Raw genomic sequence first — 7,842 nt, forward strand, 5'->3', positions numbered from 1 at the left:
CAAGGGTTTAAGGAGCCTTGTGTCAGGAATCTGGCGCAGAGACCAATAGGTGTTTTCTATTATCTCAAAGCTCCGATGCTCACAGACCCCTGAACCATTGACTCTGGTGGACAGGGGTGGGGGGACATGAGATACAGTAAAGACTGATTGATTCTGATCTTTGATTTAAGTCCCCAGCCAGAGGCCAGCTGTCTCATCCTCTAGCTGCTTTTCCTGGGGCTGATTACAAAGTTCTGTCCAAGGCCGGTTCGTATTCAACTCATCCACCAACAGAGCCCAGATGCAAATACATTCTGCAGAAACCGGAGGCGCTGCTCTCCAACCAATGGTTCTTTCTCTTTCTTTCTTCCGTCTTGAAACTTTGTATCCAGGGATAGGAGTGAATGGCCGGCCCCTCTGCCTCTACTTACTGTTAAAAGCACACAGTGCAGTGACGTTTTCATAGGGAGGTCTGGGCGGATCTGTCTCAGCCATGCCCCTGGAGCCTGTCCTTTACATTACGGAGCTTCGGATATGACCCTACCCTCAATAGCAGCCCCTGCCGGGGAGCTGAGGCCCCCCAGGATTCTGGTTCTGTTCTGACCAGCACTGAGTCATCCATTAGGACCCCAGACTTGAGCGCCCTGGCTTAGTCGGTGATTGGATGCCCAGGGTGGGTGGTGGTAGAGGAAGGTGAGTAATGATTGGTAGGTTCTGGTCCCTCCTGTTTCTCTGGCCTCTCCTCAGCCCCATACCCCCAGCACTTTGGATGCAGAACCAGCAGTTCTCAACCCCACAGCGCAGTCCAGCCTCCCACCTCCCTTCCACAGCCAGCACATCTTCTCCTGGGCTCACAGTCCTAGGCCCTCACCCCTCACCCCACCCCCTGCTCCTCCTCAGGGAGCTTCCTAGCAAGTCATCTGGATCAAGGAAAAGTCCTTTTTGTCCATTTTAGCTCCATTTTCATCCCCTCCACAGCCATCATATTTCGTTCTTCTCTCCTACAGACTCTCCATTTGGAAAATAAACCCAAGTTGTTGCTCTGTCAATCACAGCCTGTTGACAGCAGAGGCGAGTGGCAGTGTCTGAGGAGGCCACCACGGACCTGGTCACCCTATTTCACAAATGCCTCAAAGAGGAGACTGAATCAGTCAGAGAGGAAAAGTCTGAAGAAAGACTATTTTCTTGACTACTTGGTTATCTTTGTCAGTGGGGTGTGGTTGCCTCTGGAGCAGGGAGAGGCCCCCAGAGGGGGAGGGTGCTGGGGGCAGCGGTGTGGCCCTGGAGAACCTGGGCTCACTGAGGGACTCAGGGGTTACAGACATACCTGCTGGCTGCTCCTGAGCCTCGCTTGCCACTCGGTGACCCCCCGTGTGATTAGTTTTCCTTTTGTCCTGCTTAAGAAATCTTTGCCTGCCCTGAGGCCTTGAATATATTGTCTTATGTTCTAGAAGCTTTATTCCTCTACTTTCTGCATTTAGACCTACAGTCCACTTGGAGTGGACTTGTCTACTTGTGAGGTTAAGTTTCATTTTTTAAATGTGAATATCCAATTGATCCAGTAAAATTTATGGAAAAGCTTGTGCTTTTCCTGCTGCTCAGCAGGAGAACGTACCCTATACGCAGCTGTCTTTTTCTCTGTTCTCCATTTAGTTCTGTTGGTCTGTTTGATGACCCTTGAACCATTCCCCAGTGTCTTAGTTGCGGTGGGTATTATAAGAAAACTTAACATCTAATAGTGTCAATCTTCCAACTCTTTTCTTCTTCATAATTGTCTTGGCTATCCTTTACCTTTTGAATTTCCATATACTTTTTAGAATTAGTTGTCAATTTCTACAAAAATGCTGGCTAGGATTTTGATAGGCATTGCACTGAATCTATAGCTCACTTTTGGGAGAATCCACAGCTTTACGATAGCAGAGTCTTCTTGTCCATGAACAAGGCGTATCTTGCAGTGGCTCCAGATTTGTTTAGGGTAATCTCCAAATTTGCAAAGTCCTCTTCAGTCTGGCCTCTGTCTACCTCTCAGACCTCACCTCCGATCTCTCTCTCTGCTCTCCATTTACATTATTCCAGGTCTCCCGTCGGTCCCTTGAAGCCATCAGGCTGTCTCCCACCTGAGTGCATTTGCATCAGCTCTTTTCTCTAACTGCAGGACTCTGCCCCTGGCTGGATCCCCTGTTACTCAGAAGCAGGATAATGTTGCGGTCAATGTACAACATGGTGATGACAGTTAACAATCGTGTATTGTGTACTTGTAATCTGTTGAGAGGATAGATCTTTAAATCTCAACACGCACACACACAGTGGTAACTATCTGAGGTGATGGGTATGTTAATTAGCTTGATTGTTTTCACAATGTATACGTATATCAAAACATCAATTTGTACCCCTTAAATATATACAATTTTTATATGTCAATGTTATCTCAATGAAGCTGTTAAAAAAACACAAAAACCAAAACCCGAAAACCAGGCATGGTTGAGCTAGCTGGCCTGGGTTTGAATCATGGCTCTGCATTTACCAGCTGAGTTACCTGGAGCAGGTTCCTTCACCTGTGGTTCCTTGTGCTCCTTATCAGCAGTTGTTATGAAGATGAGATGAATGGACGGATGGGGAGTCCATGGGGCAGTGCTCAGCACAGAGGAAGCACTCTTTAGTTACTTTATACTTTCAGTTATTTTCTCAGTCTCTGCAGCCTCCCGATCCTACAGCAGCCCAGGCACTCCCCACACTCTGATACTATTCTAGTTTTCTACATGGCAAAAAATTAAGTTGCCCAGAAAATGCAGTAATATCACATTTCCTTTCTCTTTATCCCCAACCTTCCCACTAAGGATTCTAAAGCATCTAGTAATCCCCCTTCAAGCATAGCCTATCACCTGAGTCAGTTACCACTGACGCCATGGCCTACGCTCTCAGTCTGCTCTAATTATAAAGATAAAGTAGGTCTGCAAGATGGAAAGTAGATATACACTGACGAGAACTGGTAAAAATCTCAAATGGAGCCTCAATATTTAACTAGTATAACCTGATTCATCATCTTTGGCCATATTTCTTCACTTTTTAAAGTGATTGCTTGAATCTACCCTCGCCCTGCACCGGCCAGAAATCTAATATTCTCTTAGGTCTTTACCTATCCTTGAGTTGTGTAAAACCCTAGGGGCTTCGGGGCCAATTGGGAGGTGTGTTGTCTTAAGCTAACGGAGAGCACGCGTCCTTTGAGGCAGTGGCTTCCGGCTGCCACAAGATGTCGCTTTCAATGACTCGTCTTCACAGTTGGAAAGACGTGACAGCTGAGAAGGTGTTCTGGCCAAGATAGAGATGTGTGTTTGGCATCAAGCTTGCAGTTCTTTTCTAAGTACACTACCTTGAAGTTTTGTCTAGGTGTCTGTCTCCACCTTCAGACTAGGAGCTTCTAGAAGGCAGAATGTTAATTTACTTATTTTTTATTGAGGAATATTTGACAATTAAAATTATATCTACTTAAGGTGTACAATTTAATGATTTGATATACATAAGACATTGTGAAATAATCAGCACAATCAAGCTAATTAACATATTAATCATCTCAGATAGTTACATTTTTTTATTTGGTGAGAACACTTACGATTTACCCTCTTAGCAAATTTCAAGTATACATTACAGTATACTTAACTATGGCCACATTGTTGTACATTAGATCTTCAGAATTTATTCATTTTGCATAATTGAATCTCTGTATCCATTGGCCAGCATCTCCCCCTCTCCCCCTCCCCCAGCCCTTGGTAACCACCTGTCTACTCTGTTTCTGTGAGTTCAGCTTCTTTGGATTCCACATTTGGTGAGATTATGCAGCATTTGTCTTTCTGTGTCTGGTTATTTCACTTAGCATGATGTCCTCCAGGTTCATCCATGTTGTTGAAAATGGCGGGTTTCCTTCTTTTTTATGGTTGAATAATATTCTATTGTATATGCACAGCTCATTTTCTTTATCCATTCACCTGTCAATGGACATTTAAGTTGTTTCCGTATCTTGGCTATTATGAATAATGCTAAAATGAACATGGGAGTGCAGGTATCTCTTTGAGATCCTGATTTCACTTCCTTTGGATATATATCCAGGAGTGGGATTGCTGGATCATAAAGTTGTTCTATTTTTAATTTTTTGAGGAACCTCCATGCTCTTTTTCATAACACCTGTACCAATTTAAATTCCTACCAACGGTGCACAAGGGTTCCCTTTTCTCCACAATCTCACCAACACTTATCTTTTGTCTTTTCTGAAAATAGCCATTCTAACAGGTATGAGGTGATAGCTCATTGTGCTTTGATTTTCACTTCCTTGGTGATTAGTGACGGTGAACACTTTTTCATATACCTGTTGACCATTTGTATGTCTTCTTTTGAGAAATGTCTATTGAGATTCTTGCCCATTTTAATTTTTTTTGCAATTGAGTTGTATGAGTTACTTATATATCTTGGGTATTAACTCCTTATCAAATGTATGGTTCCAAGTATTTTCTCCCATTCTGTTTGTTGCCTTTTCATTCTATTGATTGTTTCCATTGCTGTGCAGAAGCTTTTTAATTTAATGTAATCCCATTTGTCTATTTTTGCTTTTGTTACCTGTGATTTTGGTGTCCATGTCTAAAAAATCATTGATCAGACCAATGTTGAGAAGTTTTCCCCCTATGTTTTCATTCTAGTAGTTTTATGGTTTCAGGTCTTTAATCCATTTTGAGTTGATTTCTGTACATGATGTGAGATCAGTGTCCAATATCATTCTTCTGCCTGTGGATATCCAGTTTTCCCAACACCATTTATCGAAGAGACTATCCTTTTCTCATTTTTGTGTTCTTGGCACCTTTGCTGAAGATCATTTGGCCTTATAAGTATGGATTTGTTTCTTGGCTCTCTATTCTGCTTCATTGGTCTGTATGTCTGTTTTTATGCCAGTACCTTACTGTTTTGATTACTGTAGTTTTGAAATGAATTTGGAAATCAGCAAATGTGATGCCTCTATCCTTGTTCTTCTTGCCCAAGGCTACATTGGCTGTTCAGGGTCTTTTGTGATTCTATAAATTTTAAGGTTGTTTTTCTATTTTCTATAAAAAATTCCATTTCGATTTTGATAGGGGTTGCATTGAATCTGTAGATGACTTTGGGTAGTATGGACATTTTAACAATATTAATTCTTCCAATCCATGAACATAGGTTGTCTTTCCATTTATCTGTGTCTTTTTAAATTTCCTTCATCAATGTTTTTGTTATTTTCAGTGTACCGGTCGTTTACCTCTTTGGTTAATTTATTTCCTAAGTATTTTATTCTTTTTGTTGCTATTGTGAACGAAATTGTTTTCTTAATTTCCTTTTTGGATAGTTTGTTGTTTGTATATAGACATAATTTTCTATGCTTATTTTGTATCCTGCAACTTTACTGAATTCGTTTATTACTTACAACAGATTTTTTTGTTGTTGTTTAGTCTTTAGGGTTTTCTATGTATGTGATCATGTCATCTGCAAACAGAGAGAATTTTATTTCTTCCTTTCCTATTTGGACACCCTTCATTTCTTTTTCTTGTTTAATTTCTCTAGCTAAGACTTCCAGTACTGTGTTAAAAAGAAGTGGCAAGAGTAGGCATCTTTGTGCCAGATCTTTGAGGGAAAGCTTTCAGTTTTTTCCCATTGATTATGAAGTTACCTGTGAGCTTTTCATATATGACCTTTATTATGTTAAGATCCTCTGTAACTATTTTTGTTGAGAGTTTTAATCATGAATGGGTATTGAACTTTGTCACATGCCTTTTCTGCATCTATTGAGATACTCCTGTGGTTTCTTTTCTTTTCATTTTGTTAACATGTTATATCACCTTGATTGATTTGTATATGTTGAACCATCCTTTCATCCCTGGGATAAATCCGCTTAGTCACGGTGCATGATCCTTTTAATGTGCTATTGAATTCAGTTTGCTAGGATTTTAGTAAAGATTTTTGCATATTTGTTCATCAGGGATATTGGCCTGTAGTTTTCTTCTTTTGTAGTGTCTTTCCCTGGTTTTGGTGTCAGGGTGATATTGGCCTCACAAAATGAGTTTGGAAGTGTTCTTTCTTCTATTTTTTGAAAGAGTTTAAGAAGCATTGGTATTAATTCTTCTTTGAATGTTTGGTAGAAGTCATTCATGAAGCCATTAGGTCACTGACTTTTCTTTTTTATTTTCCCAGACAAACAAACCCAACGGACATTGTCACCACTAGACCTGCCTTACAAGAAATGCTTAAGTGAGTTCTTCAAATTGAACTGAAAACTCACTAAACAGCAATGTGAAAACATGGGGAAGCATAAATCTCTCAGGTAAAGGTAAATATTTGGACACATACAGATGACCGTAACACGGTAAGGGTGTCTATTGACTTTTATATTAGGGTGGTGAGGGCTACTGGGCTCCTCCTGTTCTCCTTTCCCCTCCAGCAGGCAGTCATGGCTGAGGGGATCCTCCTGGGTCTGGCACATAGGTGCACTTGCTGCAGCGGTGACACGTGTGTTCGGGTGCAGGTGTGTGCGAGGTGGCTGTGGAGCTGGGCTTTCAGGGCTTGTATGTGGTTATAGGAGGTGGGTGACAGCTCTGGCGAGGGGGAGGGGGTGGTGCACGGTGGCGGCTCAGGCAGGGGAAGGGGATGTCAATGCATTTTTCTCCCCCTTATCCCAGCACCTAGCACACATGGCAAGGTTCTGAAGAAATATCAACATTAAAGAAGAGTTGGTTACAATGTACGAACTTAAAGTAATTTAAATGTCTACCAATAATGGATTAATAAAACAAAGTTTGATACATGCAAACAAGTGATTGCTACGCACTCATTAAGAATCAGACTAGCATTGATTGAGTGTGAGATGTCCACAGCAGAGCATTAAGTGAAAAGGCAGAGGGGGGTAGGCAGTTAACCTGTCACTCAAGGGCCCAGCTGGTGCCTGTATGGAGGCCAAACCTACAAATCTGGGCCCCTTAGAGTAGGGTCATTTCCACACTGGGGTCGGTTATTTCCTCATAACAAAGTTGCTCCTACTACTTCTCTCCCCTCCCAACCATCACCCAACCAATTTAAAAATCCCCTATTAGCTTCTTTCTGTGCACAGGATAAAGCTGCAGCGCTAGCTTGGCACACAGGGCCCTTCACGTTTTGTCTCCTCCTGTCTCTCCAGCCTTGTTTCTTCTAATGGCTCATGATGTGCCCTGCGGACCTCCTCCCCGGAGCAGGCCGCTCTCGTCCATAACCCCAAGCCTTTGCCCAGGCTCTTTCCTCTGTCTGGAGGGCCCAGTTCTCCATGCTTCTCCTTGCAGCTAAATCTTTTCTTCAAATCCCAACACAAATGGTAGCTCCCTAAGGAAGAAGATGTCCCAGGGAGAAGGTGTTCCTTCCTGGGTGCCCAAGGCACCCTGTTCGTGTCACTAAGTTAGTGATGTTCACAGTGCATCCTGCCAGTGTGTGACTCTGTCCCCTCCACTCATCCCCACCCTGAGCTGGCCTTGTGTCTTACTCACCTTGCCTAGAGAGGACCTGGCACACTGTAGAGACTCAAGAAATATTTGTGGGATGAATGAATGTGCTCCATGACTGTGGAGTTGGGGGCTCACTCATTGAGGAGGGACATCCAAGGAGGATGTATTTAAGTTGTGTGATTGACCCCACCCAAGCCCTGGAGCTAGGAGGATGAAGCTGAGGCAGGGAGATGAATAACATTAGCTTCTATGTCCTGAGACGCTTCTGGTCAAGCTCTGAGGGAAGGTGGGTCCCTGAAACCAGCTGAGTTAATTGTAGGAAGCATGTGTCATGTGATGTCATCTCAGGAATGCAGTGAAGGCTCCGTCAAGCTGCTGAAGA

This window comes from Equus quagga, chromosome 13, assembly GCF_021613505.1.
Source record: "Equus quagga isolate Etosha38 chromosome 13, UCLA_HA_Equagga_1.0, whole genome shotgun sequence".
Lineage (NCBI taxonomy): Eukaryota > Metazoa > Chordata > Mammalia > Perissodactyla > Equidae > Equus > Equus quagga.